This window comes from Accipiter gentilis, chromosome 13 (genome assembly GCF_929443795.1).
Source record: "Accipiter gentilis chromosome 13, bAccGen1.1, whole genome shotgun sequence".
Classification (NCBI taxonomy): Eukaryota; Metazoa; Chordata; class Aves; order Accipitriformes; family Accipitridae; genus Astur; species Astur gentilis.
In genome coordinates, this window is record NC_064892.1 from 25,330,597 (window position 1) to 25,355,139 (window position 24,543).

At 37.4% G+C, this 24,543-nt stretch overlaps 1 protein-coding gene across 5 annotated transcripts in view; it reads right to left on the reverse strand.

Moving 5' to 3' along the window:
- Positions 1 to 18,507: 18,507 nt before the first annotated feature.
- Positions 18,508 to 24,543, reverse strand: part of TDRD3 (tudor domain containing 3) — a 110,301-nt gene continuing 104,265 nt past the window's right edge. For 3 of the 5 annotated variants that reach the window (XM_049815696.1, XM_049815697.1, XM_049815698.1), the window contains one exon: positions 18,508 to 18,749. The gene's annotated coding sequence lies outside the window, so the exon portion shown is untranslated. Of the gene's footprint in view, positions 18,750 to 18,876; positions 19,055 to 21,097; positions 21,153 to 24,543 lie in introns of all 5 variants that reach the window. The other 2 variants (XR_007507906.1, XR_007507905.1) reach the window with 2 other exon arrangements.

The following is a 24,543-nucleotide window of genomic DNA, read 5'->3' on the forward strand; positions in this document are numbered from 1 at the left end:
TACCACAGAGCCCAGAACTGGACACAGCACTCCAGTTGTGGCCTCACCAGGGCTGAACACAGGGGAAGGATCACCTCCCTTGACCTGCTGGCAATGCTTTGCCTAATGCAGCTCAGGGTGCCATTAGCTTTCTTTGCAGCAAGGGCACATTGCTTTGCTTCAAATGACACAACAATGCACTTCAGATCTCCCTTCTCCACTGACAGCCTTCTTTATCTCAAGGATTATTTTATCCAAAGCTTTCCTCACCTAACCAGGAGAACTCTGAAACTTCTAAGTTGAAAATAAGCTCCTCTGGGCCGACTGCCATCAGCTGTATGTATTTGTTAGTCAGCAGAGCCATTCACCTTCTCGAGACTCATACACTCTATTCCATAACCTTAATTCCTTTCTGTCATACCTGTGAGGAACAGACCTGTAACAATCTCCTCCCCGGCATCACTCCATTCTTACTAAAGATCTGTATCTGCTGAGTAATTCAACAAGAATGTACCTTCCTCTTCAATACACTGTTCCACTCATTACCGTTTGCCATAGTTACATTAAATTTGTCCTTATCTCTCCATTAGAATTGGAAAACTTGACAAACTAGAAAAAAAAATAACTAGAAGAGAGCTCTAAGCCCGGCTGTACATCCAAAGGGAAAAACAAAACAAAACAAAAACACCCCCCACCAACAACAACAACAAAAACACAGAGCTCCTAGCTTGCACCCAGTCTACAGACTCAGAGCTATGTTGGCTGAAACTGAAGGTCAGATCCAAAGCTGCAAGGGTTAAACAGTAAAGTTTGCCCAGCCATGCCTAAGGGCATGCTCAGGCAGCAGCTGTTAGCAATAAAGAGCTTGATCAGCAGTCAGTCTCAAATGCTTCTGAAGTAATTGGAGGCTTTCTGTGCTAGCTCAGGAATGGCAATACCTATGAAGGACCTGGAATGGGAATGCATGATCATGCAGTTCTCTATCCAGGCATTATATTATAGCCTCCTTCTGTGGACAACTGCCAGTAACTAGAGAGAGATGGCAAGAGCTGGTAGCTCTTGATGACCATGCTCTGGAAAAAATCTCCAAGATAATGGCTCTCTGGAACCTCCCTTTTTTTCCCCCAAGGGAAGAAGCCATATGCCACTCTCCTGACTCAGCCCGGGACTGGCTTTTATTCTCTGCTGGTACTGTCCCAAACAGAGCTTGCAAGTTAAGAGCCCCTTTTTGTTAGCACAGGTGAATCTGACAAGACTCCATAAGAATCAGCATAATTTTTTTCACGTACATGAATATGGACTTTGCACATAGCAAAATGGGCTGGGGGGAGAGAGAGGGAGAAGCAGAGGAAAAGAATAAAGGATGGAAAGCAAGTAGGTCCAAGCCCAGGGTCAGGGACCTTGACTCCATTCACCACATAACTTAAGGACAGGTGTAATCCTCACTTTATTCATATGAGAATGTGAACCTGTCTCTCATACACACATACTCTCTTTCACACTATTTCTTTTTTCCTAATGCTCTCAAACTTCTACCTTTAGTCAGTCATCCTTGCCACAAGCCTCTTTAAATTGTAATTGCATCATCTCCCACTTCTTGGGGGGTCCTTTGTCACAGGAATTCCTGGGGAAGTGGCTCCTATCTGATGAAACTCTTTGTACATTCATGTTCCTGTATCTTATTTTCTGTCAAATTAGACACTGAATTTACAAATATTGTGATCTCTGTGTCACACCAGGAACTTGGATCTTAGCCTGCGCACTTGCCACCCTCAACCTTAGAGATCCCAAATGTCTAGGCACCATTTGAACTAATTTCCACAATCAGTTTCTTCTTTTCACTCTGTCTGCATACATATGACCCTCTAGTCACAAGCAAAAGTGCTGCACGTAACAAAGCAATGCACTACTGAATCCACCAGCACTGTATAAATCCGAGTAGTTTCAAACTAGTATAGCTGCATGGAGAAAATGCTGAATTACTATAGTATTTTCACAGAATGTATACATTATTTGATTTTCCCTGATGTATCTTGCATTGTTATCTAGCACAGCAGCAGGGATGAACACCTTCGCTGCGAGATGTGTGGTCTGGTCCTTTTCGCGATTGCGTCTATCAGGAAGAGACTATCCATGCAAGGAGCTGCATTGGAGATGTGACACAGAGCAGAAATTGAGCCCTTAATGTGTAGGACTACTACTGAGATAAAATCCCACCTTTCTGCAGGTCTTCTCCAGTTCTTGAGAAGAGAGCACAGAAGTTATTCCCATGAACTCAATGACATTTGAGTCAAAGAGTGAAAGTAAGCATTAGTTGTGAGAAGCACAGCGCTGCCTGGGGCAAAGGAAACAAAATCATGTATGTCTGTGGTACGTTAAGCAGCAGGGTGATCGAAATACATCTGTACATCTCGATTTTCTGTTCTAACTGAAGAACTCTATACACTGTGTTCCTCAGACTAACAAGTATTGCCATATGCAGATTTATACACCTGCTGGTTGCCCTGCTCCCAAGACAGTTGTGTTTCTGAAAAGAAACCAAATCATCTGGTAGGGGAGAACACTGGTGAGAAAGAGAAGAGCTGAAGCTGAGCTCCATCTCATGGCAGTAGAGCTGCTACAGCCACTTTGCAGAGCAGAAGACTGTGCCTGGAGCCAAAAAGAGTATGGTGCTAGAGGTACTAATTAAACATCTGGAAACTCATAGCAATCTGTGATAGTCACATTCATACAATTAACTTAGCAAGTCTTAAGATTACTCAGTTCCATTTGCATGACTTGGTTCTAACTCTAAAATTTATTAAATTCTCTCCCTTTGAATGCAGACAAAAAAGGCAAATTAAATAGAAGGTAAGGTTTTCCCTGCAATATAGAAGAAAATTTGAACAGAGAAACAATTTTTTAGATGAAAACAAGAGAGACAATGGGAAAAACAGTCCTTTGCTGTTGAACTTCACTCTATTTTATAAACCAATAAAAACACAGATTAATAGATTCCTTGTGCAATAAAAATAGAAATAGGACAGATATATTTCCTCCTTGCAACCCATTTAACCAGAAGCTTCTGCACTGTTCTGCAAGAAGTACCTTCTCTCTAAGGACAGAAAGAGAAGGAATATAGAGAAAGGCAAAACTTTGTGTTACAGAAAACAAGTAAATTATCCAAACTGTACATGGTTCCTGGAACTAGTAATACCAAAGAAAGATAAACATACTCTTGGAGTAAGAGGTACTGCTCTATTACGAGAAAAGACAGTGACCTTAAATACAGGATTGAAAGCAACTAGCAGTTACATTGGACTACACTCCCTCTACATCAATTCACAAATTGAATCAGTGTTTAAAAAGAAAAAAAAAAAAAAAACAACAACAACAAAAAAAACCCAAGGAAAATAAAATGTTCTATGAAAATACATAATGACTACTCAAAGTGAGAACCTAAAGCACTATTATACACCTCAGGTGGACATAAAGGCATTCCATTGCAAGTATTTATTCATCATTTTGTCCATTATTGCCTGCAACTACAGTCTTGCCTTTCATAGTAAGGTACACACTTTAAGAAGTTAAACCATGCTGGAAAGTCAATTAGCCTCCACTGCTTCACCTTAGCTCTCAGGCTAGCAACAGACCCAGTGACATGAACATGTGGAGTGGGAAGCAGAAAATTCACAAAAATCTCTTGTAAGACCTGCCTGGTGGACACCCACCAGGACATTCTGCCCCGCGACAGAAATGGCCAGGGAATGAATGGCCTCCAAATGCAACCCTCCTGTGAGTTCCCATGGTAAGGTCTGTACTAGTAGCAGGAGTCACAAACCACCATCCACTCCTAGCAGCCCTGGCTGGACAGTCGATGTAAAACCACACTGCTAGAGCTTCTTCTATCTGGAAATTCATGCAGCCATTTTAGAAGTTTGAGCACTTCACTCAGTCAGTATCAGGTTATGATAAATTTACCTGTGAAAATCCAAGCTCTTCTCCCCAAACTTACACGCCCTACAATCAATCACGTCCACGTGGATGCTCTGAGGATTGTTTCTTTGTCTTCAGGAAGATCTAAAACACTGCCTTGCACTCTTGATTTTCCCCTCCCTGGGATGGGAGGCAGGGAGGAAGAAGGGATGGCCCTCAAGGTAGCCATGCAGTCATGCTCTGTAGTTTAGTGATTCCAACTCATGTTTGCAAAAAAACTGTGCTTACTAAATATAGGTCTGTTAATCAACAACAGTCTGCTTATTAATGACAACAAAGGATACAAAATTTCCTTGAAAATAAAAGGTTGAAATCAAAACCAATTTAAACAAAAAGCCAACTACTGCATTTTAAGTGATGCAGTAAGGACAATGACTGTTTAGATAAACCACAGACTACAAGGATTTGGGAGGAGCTTTCTAATACAGCAACAGACAGAAGCCTTCTAAGGTCACAGATTGAACCCTAAGTGTCACTGGTTAAAATATAACGCAGTGCAGTTTTAGCCAGCATGGACAGGTGTAACATATTGCATTTATTAATGAAGACAAACATAACTGAAATCAGAAATAAATTCAGTTGGGGTTTTTTTCCATGTTTTTGTACCTTCCATTTCAAAGAAGTTTGCTCTGAAAGTCCAATGTTTTTACAGAAAGCCATTACAGAAACATAACATCTGAGGTAAAAAGGAAATTGCAGTTGTCGGGCATGTTCCTCTCCATAGTTAAAAATAACATCTGCTTGAAATTAACCCTAAAGAACAAGCTGTATTCTTAAATTTCTGCACAATCTGAAAAACTTCGATTTAGACATTTTTCATTCAGAACTGGAGGGATTCAGTTTGAAAGGCTGCCTGGATGTTTCTTAAAGTAATTACCAGAGAATCACAAAACTTTGTCAAGAGGTGCTAAAAATCCAAGTAATCAACATAAGCACTTTGAAGAACACACATCAGAGACAGAGGCTTAGATATTCTCAAGTGACTATCACTGAAGAATTAAGATGGAGTTTTTACTGACTCCAGAAAGTCCATTAATTCCCCTTCCCTCAAAGATGGAAAATTGAAGCATACTGTATTGAGGAGTTTGAGGCAAAACCTATGTATTTGCCTGAATACAAGTGCTTTCTGTCCAAATACATGATTACCCCTTTCTTTTATCCCTGAAAACATGGGCTATCCTAAGCTCTCACGTTAGTATGATTTGGCTGTCAAGGGCAAAGGGATTTTTCTCTCTAATGCAGATTCAATGGTATTCATTATGCAGCATTCAAGTGCTCTATAACAAGGAATTTTAGGTCTGGATCCCACAAAGGGATCCAGAATTACAATAATTTTTTCGAGTTATGAAATCTTCCAATGTAATAGGGAATGATTAGGCATTTAAAAATGGAGCTTTGCTGAAGAAGCTTCCAAATAATGAAACCTTAACCTTGTGAGGAAAAGAATTCATGCAACCTGTAAAAGATTTTGCAGTTAGCTTAACTCAGCTGTTTTGGGGGTGTTAATAGGAACAGGCAAGATTCCTTCCCAGTTCCTGCCTACTTTTTGGCAGTAGGCAATGCATACATAAACACATATGTTTATTCTTCTTAGAAATTTATAATTATTCTGGTCTTTAATACATACTGACAAAGAATGGTTATTGAGAACTAGAATGAGCAACATTTTCTCAATTTCCCATGTATTTCAGGGGGAAAAAAATAAAGGAATTCTGTATGTTTAGATTAAGCACTTCCTATGTAAATATTTAAAAAGAAATTGTCATACAGTGCTTCTCCTTATATGAACAGTAATTTTGAATATTATTTTGTAAGTAAAATCTTATAAAATACACAAATATTTTATCTCTTAGTGAATCTGTCAGCAGTCATAACCAGTGACACCTTTTCACTGTGTTTTGAACACAGCACAAACAGAAAGCTCATTTCAAATGTTTTATTAGAACATATATTTTAAAAGCCACAAAGGCAAGGAGGAGCCACAAGAAGACAAGCAGGAAATTGTTTTGGTTTGTTTTTTGTTGTTTTTTTTATTTTGTTTTTGTTTAGGAAAAAGTTATCTACTTGTTACTGCATCATAGAAATATGAGCTTTGAGCTAATCTAGCTCAACATACAAATTCCATGAGCTTCCTGTCATTCAAGCTGACCTAACTTAAGTTGAAGAGTACGAAAGCCATTAAAACTTCCTTTCAGAATCAAGCCCTATTTTTTACTATATAAATAAGAAAATTTCTAATTAGTGTTTCTATATATCCTGGACAGACCTAAATTTCTGCTACTTTTAACAGATGTAAGCCTGAAATTTAGAGATATCAGCATGCAGAAAAATCTTATGCCCTAGAAAAAGAAAAGTATCCTATAAACCATAGCATGTCAGAATTACTGTAACAAGAGAAACAGAGAAGCCACAATTCAAAACAAAGGTATCAAACCAGAGCAAAAATAATGTTAAAACTGATGCTAGAACCCCAAACAATTAAATAATATTTCAGAAAACAACAATTTTTATTCTCATGTAAGAAGTGATGATTTCAACAATATACTTGCAGAGTTTTTAAACTGTTTTTGAGACAGATGGTTATTTGCAATTGTGACATTCTTTCTTAGTATGTTTTTATATGACGCCATATAGTCCTCCAGTACAGTAATTTTCCTGCACTACAAAAAAAAAAAAAAGTCTTTAGTACATTGACATAGTGTTCTAGGTATTCAAAATTCTATTCTGTTTGTAGAGGTTTAAAACATTTTTCTAGTGAAAAGTTAATCCTCAGCACTAGTTAGAAGAAATGCAGTTCTGCATGGTTTTAAAAAATGCTTTATTTAACCCCATTAATGCAAATCTGGATTCCTGTAAAATGACTGAGAAAAATGCAAAAGATGGGCAAAGGCAACGCACAGAAGTAGCAAAGCAAATCAAGAATATATGGAGCACAGAGAGATGAATGACATTTCAGGTCTGGCTGCTCTAGGTTTACCATTAATTGCTATAATAAAAGTAGCAGGTGTTTCTCTATTTTCTTTCTCAATTAGAAAATGAGTGAAATACAGCCAACATTCACTCCTACTTGTTGCCAAGTTATACCCTAATTGCAATGGCAAATTGCAAGAATTACCAGGTAAAACGCTTATTATGATTACAATAAGCTCTGTTGACTGCAGGATTGTTTGCCTGTGTAGAAGAATTTAAAAAAAAAAGTCATACTAGGTTAGTACAATCCACACTATGAAACATGGTGTGGGTGGGGCAAGACAGATCGAAGGAGGTCAGCTATTCTTAGACTGCTGTTACCATATAGCCAAAAAAATGCGGGGGTGATGTATGGGCAGAATTTTCACTGGAAAAAGGTTGCATGGATTATTTTCTTTACACACTAAGGAGGAAAAAGGGAGAGATTATGATTTTCATTCGCCTTCTCCGTGTGGCAGAGTGGCACAACCCTTTGTCTTTCCCCAGGGCAGAGGCAGCCATACCCGCTGTCTGGGGCAGGGTATCTTCTATCCCTTCCTGAAGCTGCTGAGCCAGCCTGTTTCAAACATTGCCCAAAAAGCTCTCAAGAGCAGGTCCTTACACTGCTCGTATGACAGAGGACATGGACACATGACATAAGGACACCAATAAAAATCATTTTGCTTTGGCTATACTGGTACAGCCATAGTGTTCATTACTCCTGTAATCTGTTTCCATAAGGGAAAGGGAATGACTCTTTAAATGACCATAGATTTTTGCAATAGGAGGACTGCTTCTAGTATAATTAGCTCAGGAAGGGAAAAGTATACCCATATGTGATCTAGTTATTAGGCAGAGAACACATTTCAGTGTATTCTAGGCCCAGGTTTACCTGTGCTAAGATATTTATAAATAACTATGTTGTATGAATAGCTCTTCTTTGAAAAGGTAAGCACTGCTAGGCTCCGAGTCATGCATTTCTCTAACAATGTAAATATTAAATGACAGGCCTTAGGTGAATGAACAATGATCTTAATCAACCATGCTCAATGGACCATAGCATTATAATTTGATCCTGTTCATTACATATTGCTTGGCATTAGATAAATTGGAAGTACTTTTTGAATTTGCCAAGCACAGCTGAGGTCTCTCCTTTATAACTCCTTCAATTAATCACATATAGATGTTGACTTTTATACTGTATTTTGGGTTATTTATCTTCACAGCATATCATATCTCATAATAAATGAGCTCACAGTATAAATCTCCATGCAAAGGGAAGTTTTAAATACACTAGCAAATCTCATATTTGGTACATTCAAATAAGCAACCAGAGGAACTGGACCAAAAAGGCTCAATAAATGTACTCTTAAAATTTATTCTCACATAAATCCTCAGGTGATGCTTTAATTCTGCAGTTCACAGGCAAATATAGAGGAAGAGACATACTTAAATTGATGTGGTAATCTAAAAGAAAATAAGATACTCTAATCTTTCAGATTACTCTGTGACCAGCACAGTCTATTCCAAGTTTTATGGGATAAACAGATACATGTTACAGCTCCTGCTAGTAACGGCTAGCAATAAAACATAGCCATTGAGAGCAAGTCCTGGAGGAAAAGAGCATTTATTTTTCACTAAATGGGCACTTCAGGATATGCCTACCCTTATGATTTGTACAGTTCCAAGTTTCTTTGGCGGCAGTTTGGAGACCCTGCCAGGAGCTCCCTGTTCCTCAAGTCCTGCTGCTGGGAACAGACACATTAGTCCAGCTTCTCTGTTGCCAGGTCGATGCTCATCAGACTTTGTTAATCTTTTGCCCAAGGCTAGCCCTGCTCCCAACATTGTCCAAGACGCTCATTTCTATTCCACGCTGGAAACACAAGTAGCTAGCACAGAGATTTTACTGACAGCATTAGACTATTTTGCTTCTCAGTCCTACCGTATCACATAACATATCGCTGTCAGCAGATGGCTTCCCTGCCCTACTTCAAAGCATTCCAAACAGCATATTAAAGATAAAAAAGTTGCTGCATACTGGTAATATCAACAACATAATAAGCAACCTCTTCTTCCTCGGGCTCAGTTACTACTGTCTGAGTTTGTGTGTCAGGTGTGCTCAACTCTTCGCCTGTCATTATATTTAGGGTGGAGTTTAACAACCAGTCAGGTCAACACCTTGTCAAGAAACATCAGCAGGTTGACACAAAACTCCAGTATCTGCTAGCAGAGCGTGGTTTCGTTCTGTTGAGCGACAGCCATCTGGCATACAAGGACTATGAGTCAAGCTATTTTAGAAACATATTAGAGCAAATCCACAGTAGCAGCATTAGATCAGCCAGGCTTAGAGAGTGTACAATCCAAGCCATTTTTTCTATCACAATTATATCCTTATCTTTGCTTTCTTTACATTATTTTTAAAATAGCATATTTTTGGATCTTCTTAATATTTTACAAGGAGATGAGACATTGTAAGATAGAAAAAAATTGCATAGAAATTGTAATCAGAATAATAAATATCACATGGTATACTGCAGTAACAGGTAATCCCTGCCATATAGTCTTACTGCAGATCCCCCTTACTGAGTAAAGGTTTCATTTGTTTTCTGAAGCACAGATCATTACTGTCTGACAAGCCCCCAGTTACTGGAATAATTAACTCATTATTACCAACTAACTCTTTGTCCTACCAATGTTCCTTTGCAATCTATGGTAATTAACGAGACAGAAGATGATTCAAGGACCAGAGCAGTCACTGAGTGCCAATATGCTATGTCTTTGCAGGACACAACAAACCTACTGGCCTGGAGGTCACTAACAACAGGAGTACCACAGGGGTCTACCCTGGGATCGGTCCTGTTTAACATCTTTATCAGTGACTTGAAAGAGGTAACGGAGTGGTTGCTCAAAGTTTGCAATGATACCAAACTGGAGGTGGGCTGGGAGGAGAACAGAGTGATATGCTTGAAGACAGGGCTACCATTCAGGTGGACCTAGATGGCTGGAGGAATGGGCTGACAGGAACCTCATTAAACAAAGGAAAAATAAAAAGTCCAACACCTGGGAAGGAAGAACCCCTTGCAGTGCTACATGCTTCAGACTGACTGGCTTGGGAGCAGCTCTGTCGAAAAAGACCTGTGGGTATTGGTAGACAACAAGTTGAATATGGGTCAGCAGCAAGAAGGCCAGAGTATCCTGGGCTATATCTACAGAAGCATAGACAATAGATCAAGGGAAATTATCATCCCTCTTTACTCAGGACTCATTAGACCCCACCTAGAATATCACATACAGTTTGGGATTTGCCAATACAAGGAAGCCATCAATAAACTGGAATGAGTTTGGTGGTGGAGGGCTACTGCAATGGTCAAGGGCAGGAGCACTTGCCCTCTGAGGAGAGACTAAGGAAACTGGGCTTGCTCAGCCTGGAAAAGAGACAGCTGCAGAAGGACCTAGCAGCAGTCTTCCCACAGGGAAATTTATCAAGATAGAGCCAGGCTCTGCGCCGTGGTGCGTGGCAGGAGGACAAGAGATAACACACGCACAGTGCAATAGGACAGGTTCAGACTACATAAGGGAAGACTTTTTTCTGCATGACGACAGACAAACACTGGAGCAGGTTGCACAGAACGGTTATGCAACTGCATCCCTGAACGTTTTCAAGACCTGACTGGATAAAGCCCTGAGCAATCTTATTTGATCTCATAACTGACCTTGTTTTGAGTAGGAGATTGGCCTGGAGATACACTTCCTCAGGTCCCTTCTAACCTGCACTGCTCTATAATACTATACAGTCTTTTTCCCTGATCACTAGAAGAAAAGCACATGAAACTACAAGTTTAAAGAATTCATCAATTCAAGGAAAGCATATACAACTGAACAGAACTTACTGCGCACAATGTAAGCATGAAGGACCATGCGAGTCTCAGAACCTCCTGCGACAGCATGCCACCACACTGCAAATGGTTATTGAACAGGATTCACAGAATATTGTTCTTCCATACCCTCATTCAGCACAGTTTAGAAATTGCCTACAAATACCTCAAAGGTCAGATGAGAGCTCTTTAAAGTAAAGGTCAATGGTGACAAAAGCACAAGTGTGCATAACTGAATGTGTTTAGGCTGTAATTAGAAGATTTTTAGCTTTCTGATGAATTAAATTCTGAAACAATCTGGTAATAGGAGTAATTGGGAATAACAGCTAAGTGTTTTCAAGAGCTAAGGAATTTTATCAAAGGGATAAGTTAATCAATGTCCACAAAAATTAACAAAGTCCTCATATGCAAAAGAGTCGGGAGATTCCCATTTGCTATGCTGAAGAAATATCTGGATAAAAGTCTACAGCCTATATGATGAATGTCAAAATTGCCTTAAAAATATGATACTAAAATGTAAAGTAGTACTGATAAGCAGTCTTTGATGAAAGGATCTGAGACAAAAGTACATAGTAGTATTACTCCTGCCTAGTTAATCCTGAACCAGAGTACTTTTCCCTGTTTTACAATAGATTTTTTGCCAGGAATAAACAACATTCCCAAAACCAAACCAAGTATTGTTATTATTCTGCATTATATGGGCTTTGAATTGTAAGTGTTACATTACCTAGGGAAAAGTCACAAAAATGACTAATGCAATGGTTAACAGTTTACAGATTGCAGGTCAGAAATGGTCCAACTGAACAGTGTGGTTCAGACAAACACTGGACACGCATTTTCTTGAGATACACACAGATCACCCCATGGCCACTTGTTGCCCAAACAGAACATTACTGTATATAACAAAGAAACAGTGTGACTCATCATTCATGAATTCTTTCTCTACAGTAGGAGGTACAAGAATTATGGGAGGAGACATCAATGTTTTGGTCAGATGAGGACATAAATTCAGTTATACAGATTGGCTGGGCTTCAGCATATGACCCACAATTCCTCCATAAGAAGCTATATGGCCTGCTCTTACTAAAAGAGTGGCCTCCATTAGTATCAAGGAAACAACAATACATAGCTATTGTTATTCCTAACAACCAATGAAAAAAGAAAACAATCTAGTGGCAGACTATTTTTATTGGCCTACTAGAAAACAACAGCATCTCACCTACACCTCAGGTAAACAGTGTTAAAGGCCTTCTTAACATCCACGTCAAGATAATCACATTATTGCAAGACACAGAAGTCAAACAAATGGTGCCGATATGGGTGACACATTCAAAGGATCTTAAATTTGAGATTCTTTCTATAAATACTGTGCATTCTACCCATCAGCGGCTGCATTTCAGGATGCTAAGTACTCTGCAGATAGCATACTTTATTTAGCAAAATTGTTACCATATCATCATTTAAATGGTTATTTTTTCCACCTGTCTTGTCCAAGTATGCACAACAGCAGTTTGCAACACATTAATGATACAGCATTTATCCTTAACAACTATTTAACCACAGCGTCCCAGCTTCTTCCATATTTTCCAAGCATAGAGGACAGCTTCTCACATTAAGTTAGGAGGAACTCAAACTGACATCAGTATCTTAACATCTCTATCAACTTTCATCTGAGACTCCCAACTGTGGTCTGGCTTCCTGCAAAGTGCTGCGAGAAAGCTAGAGTGCCAGAGGCAACTAAAGCCAGGTTCCTCATGGGGTATAGAGACTGAATGAAGTGCTGGGGTAAGTTGATTTCAAACACGACTATTCTATATCAGTATTGTTCAGATCTTCACCATTTTGGAAGAAATGCCAGATTCCACAGCCACAGAGCACAAAGGTTCTTTGCTGATGTGCACGGCATGTTTTCACAGTTCAGAACTCTTGCAACTTTTTGTTTCTTTCTAAAGACGCAGTAGGCATCAGCTTCTTTTAAATTCAGTCACATTTTCAGTGTTTTACATACAGCTGTAAGAATTTATTATTTTTCCTTTGAAAAGGAGAGTTCAAAGTTTAAGCAACTAAGTAAAAAGGAGCAGCTCATGCTGAATTCTGTTGTCATTTCTGCAGCTGTAGTACACCGAAACTTTGCTATAGCTCCTACTCCTGATTAACGTCAGCATGACAACTTTGCCATGTACAATGCTAAATCAAGTTTTGATACATATTTTAAACCAACCAATTGGAGTAAAAGACACATTTAGTACCTGGCCATCGAGAATATCTGTTATTGGGAGCATTTGATCATAACATACCCAAAGAGACTGACATGGCAAGGGCAGTGAAATGCCAGAGTGAGCATCTGTCTTATCCCATCAATTAAACTGGCATGAAATCTTCTTTAATTAGCAGGGGGGGGTGTCAAATTCTTACATTAAAAAACATTTCAATTTTGAGGAAAGCTATTTTACTCATTCAAATAGCACATGGAACACTGACTTTGCATATGTTGTTTTGTACTGTTCTCCAGTACAAAAAAAGTTTCATTTGCAGGATGTCAAAATGATAGAGCACCCCTTATTTACTGTGCTTTTTACTTTTATTATTATTGTAAATAAACCAAGTTCCTTTGCTAAATAGCTACAGAATAATCAGAACAAAATAGATGGTTAATTGAGACTTAAATCTTTGCACAGTCATGTAAGATTACAGCTGTTTTAGCAGAGGCATAGCCATTTATCTAATGACTTACAAAATATACTTGGGTTAAGAATATTTTGACTATAAAACAAATATAAAATATTATTTACATGCTTTAACCTCTGCAGTTTAGAAATATATGGTACAAAATCAAAGCAAAGCATGCAAGATGCCATGACATACTAAACTGCCTGAAAATGACATTAGTATCTTCTGCACGATACTTACCTGTGCATCCATTTTAAGACAGAAATCGATTACTCAAGTTGCATGAAATATTACAAGCCACTGTGTTGTGGTTTAACCCCAGCCAGCAACTAAGCGCCACTCAGCTGCTCACTCACTCTCCACCCACCCAGTGGGATGGGGGAAAGAATTGGAAGGAAAAAGGTAAAACTTGTAGGTTGAGATAAGAACAGTTTAATAGAACAGAAAGGAAGAAACTAATAATGATAATAATAATAACAATAATAAAATGACAATAATAATAATAAAAGGATTGGAAGATACAAGAGAAGTGATGCACAATGCAATTGCTCACCACTTGCTTGACCGATGCCCGGTTAGTTCCTGACCCCCACCCCCACAGGCCAACTCCCCCCAGTTTATATACTGGGCATGACCTCACATGGTCTGGAATACCCCGTTGGCCAGTTTGGGTCACCTGCCCTGGCTGTGTCCCCTCCCAACTTCTTGTGCCCCTCCAGCCTTCTCACTAACTGGGCATGAGAAGCTGAAAAATCCTTGACTTTAGACTAAACACTACTTAGCACAACTGAAAACATCAGTGTGTTATCAACATTCTTCTCATACCGAACCCAAAACATAGCACTGTACCAGCTACTAGGAAGAAAATTGACTCTATCCCAGCCGAAATCAGGATATAGTATAGTATGACTGCAAACATTTTCCTTAGAAGCAGCTGCAGAATTTTTTTTAGGCCATCTATAATGCTCTGTTGCTGTTACACACCTAATCATTTGCCTTCCCACAGTTCCTGTTTATTTGAACATATGTATATATTAAAAATACATTTTACTAGATTCTGGTTTCATTCATACCACCATAATTTCCAGAATATAATTATGTCCATCAAAAGGCCATGTGTTTGTATGGAAACTGACTTTTTATGGTCTCTCAGTCTTGGGGGAAAATTAAGTGTTGATGTATTTCTATCTTTACTTTTTAAATTATTTGGAATCATTCTCAAAACCACAAAACAAAATTGTAATTTAAAGCCAGAACAGGGCAACATAAGCAATTGATATGATATTAATATCAGAGGGAAAAAACCCCTAACTGTGAGTCTTTACCATTGCTTGAAGGATACCACTAATAACCAAAGCTTTTCATATGCATATCATGCTATGAGAAGCTCAGTGCCTACATCTTTGGAGTACCTTCCATAGTTTAGCTGCTCTCCTGCAATAGGTTGTTCTAAAACATTTCAGAAAGAAAAAGAAAAAAGAAGAGATAACACCTCAATAGTTGTGTAGCAAGTAGAAAGCTAAACTGAGCTAGCTAAATTGTGCAATTAGCCATTCTTGAGGCTTACATAGTTTTCAAGAAAGTTACAAGATTTTACTGGAGTTGGATCAAGTCATCTGATGAAAGGACAGTTGAACTAGGATTCTTCTTCAAGAAAGCATCTATGGACAGTCATTCAGAAAGATACATTCCTTTTTGCATTCCACAAAAGCACTGGAGGCTTTTCTCTATGAAGTTCCCTCTGACCATAATGCTAGAAAGGGACTGTTTACCCTACACTGCCAGATTCTTTCAGCTACCTGGCTAACATTAGACCAACCTTCATTAGCTAGTTTGGCTGTTTGAGAGTTCTCTTGCAAATGTCTCTTCAGGTTTACCTCAAGCTAAATATTTATCTTCCATTAAGCTTTTACTCATTCTGTATCTAATGCCCTCATGGATAAGATTTATCCTTCCTGTGATATCTATCGACTTTTCACCACCCAATGGAAATATACGTTGTTAATACTGCCTTGGAAAGCCGTATTCCCAACAAGTTTCATCTGCATAAGGCTCAAGTCATTACAGAGAGATTCCGCAGAGAAAATTCCAGCAGTGTTTCTGGGAAGAGTGACCTTGACAAGTGATCCTGTACAGTTTTTGCCAAAGACTTAATAAGAAAGTACCTGTTAGTGACAAAACGAAAAGCTGTATTAACATATATATATATATAAAATATATAGGAATATCTACCAGAAGATGCTAGTCCAAGGAAGAATTTTAAAATGAAAACATGACAACTTCAATCAGATTTTGTTACAAAACTCTGAAAACATGTACAAGAAAACCAGAACATTTCCACTCTTTGTTTTAAAATGATTTTATATCTCAACAATATAAAGGGGAAAAAATAAATTAAAATTTTATTCAATGACAGTAGTACCAACTTGGCACATAACTTTACGAATAATTTAAATCAGAAATTCTAGCTTTTAATTTCCTTTAGGTAAAAATGCTATATACAAGTCCATGGCAAGGAAAACATCTCATTAGAATTGCATTCCTAAATTCAAGACAGAAATTCTCAGAAATTCTATCTATAACCCTAGTAAAGGAAGGCCACAGACCAGGGACCTATTGGTTCACAGGTCAAGAGGCACGGATTGGCTCATGTCCAGCTTACAAAGGGCAAACTTGCTTTGTAAGAGGTTTGTCTTAGAAACAGCTAGTCAAGAACACTCCAAAATAGAGTCAGAAATCAAGCTAGTAAATAAATAGTGCGGATGATCAGGATCCAGTGCTCCTTATCAGCCTTTTTTGTTTACCTACAGGTATGTTGCCCCACAAAGTTCAGGAGCTTGCTTTTGCTGTTGCTTTTGACAAATCAGAAGTTAACTTTTATGTCAGTTTTGAAGACCTGCCTAGTCATGACAACTTTTTCTGAACATAAAAGCTACATAAATTAACATTGGTCTTGTGTATGTAAACATTACTACATTATGACTGGCTAATTATTGTATTTGTGGTTTCAATGGATTATGCAAATCAAGAAAATAACTTACATACATACCTAGTATTTCATCGTGTTGTTTCCAGATATAGAAATCGATGAGCATGAATATATGAACTCTTGCTTTTCAGAATAGGTCGATGCAAATAGTTTTTATCTACTCATCTTCAGATCCTAACAGGCAGAGCTTTCAAAAGAAGTTATTTCAGTTGAAACCAAAACAGAAAGAATCATAAAACACACAAAGACAACATGTCTTTTCAAGGAGACTCTCCAGCTGTTTGCTTACTCTGGCTTTCTAGTTCCTCAGCACCAGTGAAAAGACCAGGACGTAGTCTTTACTGTCTTACAAACAAAACCAACACCCTCAAATGTATTTCATTTGCCTACAAACAGCTGCACATACATGTGGTAATTTCAGAATGCCACAACCACTACAGAAGAATGCTGCATCGTATTTCTACAGACTTCAAATTTTCCTCAGTAGGCTTTAATTTTTTTTACAGTTCACTAAATCAGACTGCAGTTTCCTGAATTTTATGATTTAGTTCACAGCAAAAATGAAAGCTCAAAAGAACATAAAAGTTATTTTAATTTCAGAAATTGCTTTGGTACACTGATTGTAGGGCTCATTTAATGCACAGTCTGTTTGTAAAGAAAAAACTGTTTTTTAAAATGATATAGTGGCTGCACTTTCTGACGCTGAATAGCTGCTATCAGTGGTCTTAGCGATAATTCTGGAAGTAAAGCATCCAACATCCAATGTATTAGATCTACAATTTATTTATTTGCTGGTACAATTTAGCAGAACTGACCAGGATGATTCATAGTATTTGGAAAGTGGTTTCTAACTTAAATCTAACAAGCTTCATAAAATTTGGTGTGTCAGCTCATAGTGAAGAACTTCAACATTGTACAGGTCATGTTTTAAGCTTCCAAATTTCTTTAAAATTATTAGTGAGTTGCATTATAGTTCTCCAGAAGCTGCTTAGGATCCATTAAGGCAGCTAACCATTTGGTTCCTTACTATTCTGCAAATATTTATGTGATGGATAAGATTTCCCTTCATTTGGGCAGTAATCCACATTACGTACTGCAAATACATTCAATTACATCATCAGTATAAAACTTCTTTTCATCCAAATAAACCAGGTTCTATCCAAACAGAGTTTTGTATGAGCACTCAGAGAGAAAGTCAGTAGAATTTCTTATACCATCAATACATATCTCAGGTAAAATTCTGTCTTTACAAACCTACCTCAAAACATATGTGCTATTTCAATCTTAATTAAATGATCAGAATAAAGCTTAGAAGGGATTTGCATGGTACATAGATCTTGAGTGCTTCTCAGCTAAAGAAATAGTGAAATTTCAACTGTTTGTCATAATCACATAAGATTCAAAGATACAGCTTAGAATGAAAAGTAGTCTGACATAAGATTCTTTAAAGCATCAATGATTGAAAAAAATACTAATATGAAGCAATAAAAGCAGAGTTTAAAGCTACAAGAAAGTTAGAACACACTATTTAACAGGCTGCACTTGTGTGCATGTATACACATAATTACGTTTAAAATACTCATATGCATCTTCCAGTACTTTTTGATTAAACTACTTTCCCGTACCTTCTAGAAATGTTTCTATTTCTGTAATGCAAATATTCCTAAAGAGAAAAATATTTACATAAAATTGTTTAGAAAATGACTATTGAAACTGATTTTTTTTTTTTCCCCTTCCCTTTGACCTTTTAGTCACAGATCATGAAAAACATAATAGGCAAATCTGTAATTTGGCCTTCAGCAACTTTGGAAAATAAACACAGAAAACACAGTCAAAACCTATTCAGAATTTCACTGTACAATAAATTAGCTGAAAATTTTGAACGTTTCACTAATGCTAGCCTAAAAACTAAATTAAAGGCCCAATCCTGTGTGCTTTTGAGAAAATGTTTTACTTTTACTAGAAACAATATTAGAACCAAAATCAATGCAAAATTAATAAAAATCATGATACATTAGTATTAAGTTAACTAACAATGAAGGCTCAGTAAAAAGAATACAAGGCAAAGAATAAAATAGTGCACTGTGGTTTTATTGATGGCAGCAATGACAATTTGCCTCTTTCATATGTAAAAATTATTCAGCTTCATATAACTAAGAACTTTAAAAAAGTCTTGTGGTTTCAGGTCCAAATTCCTTCTGCTCACACGAGCTTTCTTTGTTCCATCCTGTTGCTTGGAAAAAGCCAGAATTTCTTCTAGAAGTCTTCAGCAAGTTGGAGCTGCCAGTGAATTTCCCCCCACCCCGAGGTTTCTAAATGAAAAAAAATAAAATACAATAGATAAGCACAAAAACTCTCTGTTCTCTGTGCAACATACTCTTTACTGTTATTTTATTTTCTTCCTCCAAAAAAAGTGGATATCTGCTTTTCAGTACTTACAGATGTAAGCCTTTAAAAGAATAAATCAGAAGCTTGCACTTCAATGCAATAAATATGACTGGTATAATACAAGGAAAGAACGCTTTCTGGCAATAACTTCTCACAAAAATGCAGTTTCTCCATTGGTAAGGACTTCAATACAGATTTTATAGCAAGTGTGACAAGGTGTAGATTAATCCTGTCATGGAATAAAGGAAGATCAAAGAAACAGATAATGACCCAGCACTCATAGGTTCACACTCTTAGGTTCTTTCAAGCTCCTCCAAAAGCTATGATTCTTCAAAACACTCATTTCTGATTACCTGTTCCCCTTCTTTTTCATACTATCATGACATTCTATACAGGCAGTGTAATCTCAGGATGTATTTTTATTATTGTTAAATTCTAATTCTTACATCTTGATTGTCTAGGAGGAATATCTTATTTTACAGACCTGTTAAAGCCAGTATTTGACTCATACCCTAAACAACCTGGAGTGGGTTCAAGGGCTCTCAGTGCAGCGCTCTGATAAAATTCTGAGTTAGTGTCCTCTACCTCACGCTGCTGGATATTAATAGCCAATCATTTCCAGGTCACCTCTAAGCACAGCGAGGTACCGACTACCCCATACTTCTGTTGCTTCATTTCAACATGACTACTTTATTGCTCTGTCTTCATAATAAACACCAAGTTAAAACTTTCTGCAAGTCTGCAGCAATTGTTCTTAATACCCAAAGAGCAGAACAGTGTGGCAAGAAGCTCTTCAGAAGGATAGAATCATAGAACGGTTTGGGTTGGAAGAGACCTTTAAAGGTCATCTGATCCCATCCGCCTGCAATGAGCAGGGACGTCTTCAACTCAGTCAGGTCGCTCAGGGTCCCGTCCAACCTGACCTTGAACGTTTCCAGGGCTCGGGCTTCCACCACCTCTCCGGGCGACCTGTGCCAGTGTTTCACCACCCCCATTGTAAAAAATTTCTTCTTTATACCACACCTGAATCTACCCTCTTAGTTTAAAACCACTACCCCTTGTCCTGTTGCTACAGGCCCTGCTAGAAAAGTCTGTCCCCACCTTTCCTGTAAGGCCCCTTTAAGTATTGAAAGGCCACAATAAGGTCCCTCCAGAGCCTTCTCTTCTGCATGCTAAACAACCTAATGGATCCAAATTCCACTTTTAAAAAACAACTCAGGATTTTAAAAAACTTAAGCCTCCTCACACTGAAAACCACATTACACTGTAGACATGGATTATGAGCTGATAATTTTAAATACTAATTCCACATGCACAAGGGCAACTTCAACACCTAAATGAGTATGCTGAAAACTACTCTCGAAAGCAGTATAGCTTCATTTCTGCATTGTCGTACCAGTGCTAATAATTCATTCCTGTCAAGTGGTGTAACCTTATACCGGTACGTCTAAGAGCTTTTGGGTCTGAAGTAATATGTCTACTGTATGGACCTAATGTTTCATCTTTGATACATCGCTATCATACTCAATACAAATACGGCCAGCAAACTTTACTTTTAGAATTAAGTTGCCTTTGAAAACAAGGCACCTTAGCATTTTAAATATTAAATACTACAGTATTAAAATTCTACCAAAATTACCAATTTATAATATAAAATCAAGGGCTCTCCATCTCTTTTCAGAAAAAAAAAAAAGTTACTTTACATAATACACAGGTACTCCCTCTCAGGGAGTAAAGGTGTCATTAATCAATGATCTTGTGAAAAAGTAAAGCAATTTTCAGTGCAAAGTTGCGGTAAAATTATGTCTCACTGGATCCCTTGAAACTTTCCCTAATAAATCATGTCTTTATCTAACAGGTTACCAAAAACTTGACATAACAACAATATTCCATACTCTCAGAACCTCTAAGGAATAAAAATGAGGAAAAAAGGTATAGAAATCCACTTCTAGGAACTGTCACTCAATAGTCCTGAACTTTTACATATCAAGGCATTAAAGCTCTACACTGTTGTACAAGTCTGGCTAAGCTGGAAACAATTTAGAAAAGGACTACCTTTGATTTTCTGCCTACATTTAAAATCAGAGAAGAACTGATTACATCTACCACTTATTTTTAGAAAAGCTTAATAGATTTTCATTACTGGTTTCTCTCCAAGTCCACTGTCTTCAATCAGTACCTCATTAGGTCAAGTGCAATGCATTTCGAAATGCAACCTAAGTATAAGATGTATGGTAGCATGAGATGTACTATGGGGAGCTATAAGCCATACCTGATAAATATGTCCACCACAGCATCACAGTAAACACCTCCTCACATGACTTTACCTATCAAACGAAGCAAATGAGGGCAGCTACACTGGACTCTACACAAGCTTCAGAAAGCAAATCTAACAGGCAAAAGCTTGACTGTACCACACAGAAAAAGCTTCTTGATACAGCACTACAATATTTTTATCCTCAAAAAGATCAGCAATAGAGAATTCTTAAACTGCTGAAGAATTTCCACTTTTTGACATTATTCAGAGATGACTGAAAATGCCACGCTCTTGAAGAGAAAAGAACAAGAAGTTCAGTTTTCCAAATATTCACTAGAACACAGTGGCAGATGAAAAAAATCCATATTAGGAATTCTAGATAAAATAAAGGATTGTTTTGACTGGAAATAACACAGGACCTAACTATGCTTAAGTAGCACCACCCAACCTCTATATAGAAGGCATCTCTTGCCTCTCTATTTTCTTTTTCTACCTGAGCAATCCTAATGTTTCAAGAATCTAAGACCAATTTCATATCTTGACAACTTCTTTTTGGTGTTAAATATCGAATAGCTCTTACTTTATTTTATGTTGAAATGTAGTTGAGCTTAATACTGGAAATTTTCCAAATACAAACCTAAATCTGATAAAGCAGCTAATTAAAATAGCTAGATTTAGCAAATCATTTTAATATAAAATACACAAATATTCTAATTAACTACGTTTTAGCCATTTAGAGAATTTCCACTTAATTAAAGTTCAAGACAATTAAGTTATGGCAGCCAAAGATGATGGCATTGAATGTTTTGATCTAGAGGGAATGAATCTTCCTGCCAAGCAGTAAGTTGTAGTTTCTCATAATGAATTGTTGTTTACAGTGATGACTACTTAAGCTATCTGTAACTCCTACAATAATTGCTATTTTTGTCGTAGAAAATAAAGTGTTAGACTTACAAAAGTAGCCAAAATTTACAAGGTTTAAGCTGCCACTGATTGTATACTGCACGGGGTTAATAAATTCAGTTTTGGATGACAAATTGGCACTAACTTGAGCAGATGTTGAAGTGAACAGTCCTGGGCCAAAAGAGGACACAAGAAATACCTCATTTCATCAATTAAGGAACAGAGTTTTACATTGCGATGAAGAAAAAGAAGGATATATCTGGAAGTATTGACAATAAAAGATATACTTTTTAAAGCAAAGTAGTTATTGAAAAATTATATTCAGCTTCATGACTTGTTTTCCAAAATCTATCTTGATTTTTTTTTTCCTGGATGAGAGGAGTCCATTGTTACTTCTTGACAAATGGTTTAAGGTTTATTTAACTGATGCTATTTATCACCTGAATCTAGCCCCTTTATTTAGAGATGTCTGACAGAAAACAATAGTATTTGAACTGGGGCAGGGGAAGGGCTGTAACTATTTATTTTTTATGGTATGTAGGTCTTGATACTGAGCCTTCTGTCCATTTAAATGAGGATCCCATTAGAATCTTCAAAGCAAGGTATAAGAAAACATGCAAGGAACAACGACTTGTAGCTTAGAAAGGTTGTTCCTCACTTGCCAACAACTATTCACTCTTCTTGAGATACAGGAGTCACTATCACTCTCTCTGGATGTCTGTTTTCCACCTGCTCCCAGCTGACCAAAGCCAAATACGGTTTTCCAGATTTATATACTGTAAAATTAGAGAAACACCAAAAAAATTACCTAAAGACACAAAAAAACCTCCTTGGTTTTGACTGCTGTCTACACAGAGCACACCTCATTCAGCTGATCACACTGACACTCTTCTGAGCCAAGTGAGCTGTCTTAGAACTCAGCTCAGTGCACATCTCAGAATTATTTCTGCATAAATTACCTCACAACATGTTTATTGATAGTGACTGATACACTTGCTTAAAATAGAAAATTGAATTATATGGGCAAAAATAGAATAATTATCACCTTGGCAAGAGTCAGGAATAAATTTTGCTGTTATATTGCCAGTAGTCCCCCAAATGAAAAAAGGTATTTTAGCATATGATCAAAAAAGTAAAATCATATGTTATTGCATGTCAGAAACATCAAAAGCTGCAGAGATCGGCAGCACCTACTAAGCCAAATGAACATGGAGGTCTAAAGCAAGGAAAGGAACTAAAAGAGTGTGATAAAAATAAACTGGCTAGTAGGAGAAAAAAAAAAAAAAAATCAGATTCAAGACAAAGACACATTGTAGATGTACACCAAACAGCATGCAACTTTACAAAGCTTTTATTCACGATAGGCTTTTAATTAGTTTTGAAAATCAAGGATTTAGAAGGTCCACAACTAAAATGAAAGCAGTACAGCATACTGGATTTGTTTCATAAAAGAATTCTAACTGGTTTATCTGGCTGGCCTTTTTAGATTTCTGAATGTACATATCAGATGTATTTTCTGAGGTTGATATATAATCGCTTAATTTCTGCTAATTAATAAAGTATAGGTGCAAGTATATCCTCAAGATTCAGAGCACGGTAAATATTCTTAGGCCTTGTACCTCCCCATTCAATGGTGAGCTCACAGATTTTAGATTTTAGTGGTGCACATTCTCCTTTCCAAGCTAAGCAAAATGATAGAAAGAATATTTATTCACATAAATGGCTCACAAAAAGTAGAATATGGGAAGTAAAATATGGGACCTTGGACAGAGACAGACAGTACTGAGTTCAGCAGGGACTACAGCCACTTCTTTCAGAGAAGCAGCTGGTCCAATTTATGTGAATGACAGAAACTTGCTGCTACTCTCAGTGAAAAAGTATCAAGTAAAAGCTTGCACAGATGACGCGAGTCCTTACATAAAGCAAAGTTAAAAAGCTATTTGCCAAAGTGTTTTTATTGCCTCCCCTCTTCCCACAGGTATATTAAGTCTCTTCATACAGCCACAACGGCCAGGGAAGAGAGATTCCACTTCTATCATAAATATACCAACATCCCCCCTCAAAATTTAGAAGCAATATGCCAAACATCTCTTCCATGTAGGTGATCGCAACAAGTGGTTTCTAAACTAAAAAGACACAACCATAAAACTTTCACTTAAATAAGACACTGATTCAGTATCAATAGTTCTTTGTAGGTGTAGCAATCACTGCTCTGTGCTTGCTCTTTATAAACAGGTTACCACTATTAAACAAAGTAGGTCATACATGTGCATGTGCTGGTGCTTAATACTTTTTTTTTTTAACATGAGAAACAAGTTTTTTCTAGGAATTAAGTTGTCTATTTGCTTGTAAAATGGTGATTACAATAATTTATTTGTTCAAAATATTCATCATCTGCAACCCAATGCTGAGGGTTCTTGTACAACCAACTACCAGCAAAGTTGTAGAAAGTTCTCTCATGAACTTCACAAAGACTGAAGAACGCTGAAGTACACAATGCTCCAGATCTACTTTTCCTGAAATCTAAGCCCGTAAACAAAATGTCAGTATCATATATT